Source organism: Colobus angolensis, unplaced genomic scaffold, assembly GCF_000951035.1.
Source record: "Colobus angolensis palliatus isolate OR3802 unplaced genomic scaffold, Cang.pa_1.0 Scaffold53, whole genome shotgun sequence".
Taxonomy (NCBI): domain Eukaryota; kingdom Metazoa; phylum Chordata; class Mammalia; order Primates; family Cercopithecidae; genus Colobus; species Colobus angolensis.
In genome coordinates this window covers 4635394-4636762 of record NW_012118821.1, presented here as the reverse complement: position 1 = coordinate 4636762, position 1369 = coordinate 4635394, and the positions used below count along the sequence as shown (strand labels likewise).

The 1369-nt window shown below is 44.0% G+C and overlaps 1 pseudogene; it reads right to left on the bottom strand.

Annotated features, from left to right (window-relative positions):
* Positions 1–307: 307 nt before the first annotated feature.
* On the bottom strand, positions 308–922 carry LOC105525338 (annotated as a pseudogene).
* Positions 923–1369: the final 447 nt, after the last annotated feature.

The following is a 1369-nucleotide window of genomic DNA, read 5'->3' as shown; positions in this document are numbered from 1 at the left end:
AAAAAGCTACCATCCGTGTATATAACTAATTTGTGCTGTACACCAACAAGAACCTGCTTTACATTTCCATGTCAATTTACCATCCCCATACTGTACCAGGCAAGGTTAGTGGCTATTGAAAATAGCACCAGGACAGGGTTATTTAAAGACATATTTGGTAATGTAACTGTACAAAAAAGACACTGTAGACTTTAAAAACAAATCTTACACAGCCTTATATTTCAGAGTTTTTTTCTTTAAAAGGAGTGAATTATGTGCGGGGTGGTTGAATGCTTTATAGACAAGGAAAAACTGCCCTAAAACCAACTTAGTCATCATCATCTTCTTCATCTTCCTCCTCCTCATCATCCTTTTCATCTTCCTCCTCTTCCTTCTTTGCTTTTTTCGGTTGTGATGACTCTTTTTTTTTTTTTCTGCTGCATCCGGTTTTCCTCTAGCTGGGTATGCAGCAATAAGCAATGTCCTTTTTGTATTTTTCCTTCAGCTTTGCAGTCTTCTTTTTACAAGGCTGCATGTCACCAGCAGCACTGTTATTCCACACCTCTCTGTTTCTTTGCAGCATCATCAATGTACATACCAGGATGTTCTCCTTTAATGTTGGGGTGCAGAACAAGAAAAAGGCGGAAGGAGGCCTCTTGAATGCATTGGGATCCTTGAGCTTCTTTTTCATTTCTCCTTTGGGAGAGATGTAGGTTTCATTTCTCTTTCATTTCACGGCCTGGTCTACCTGTGCCATGTCCTCAAATTTTGCTTTCTCTTTAGCTGGCATGGTCTTCCACTTCCCTGAGCACTTCTTAGAAGGCTCTGAGAAGCTGACGGAACCATCTGGGTGCTGTTTCTTGTGCTCCTCCTGGCCAGTTTGCACGAAGGATGCCTATGGTGACATTTTGCGTCTCAGCTTTTTAAGATCACCTTTGCCCATGGTTAGTTATGTTTCCTTGGCGAGGCACAGCCTTGCCCCATGCTTATCCAGCTCTCATGGGCTCCTGGCGCAGTCTCTATGGAACTCGATGTACTGCAATGGCTATTGAATCGCTTTGAATAGCTGCAACCTGTTATCATATCAATTGACATATATACACACATTAAAAAATCTCAAAATTGGCTGGGCGCAGTGGCTCAAGCCTGTAATCCTAGCATTTTGGGAGGCTGAGGTGGACAGATCACCTGAGATCAGGAGTTTGAGACCAGCCTGGCCAACATGGTGAAACCCTATTTCTGCTAAAAATACAAAAATTAGCCAGGTGTGGTGGTGCACGCCTGTAATCCCAGCTACTCAGGAGGCTGAGGCAGGAGAATCACTTGAACCAGGGAGGTGGAGGTTGCAGCAAGCCGGGATGGTGCCGTTGCATTCCAGCCTGGGCAACAG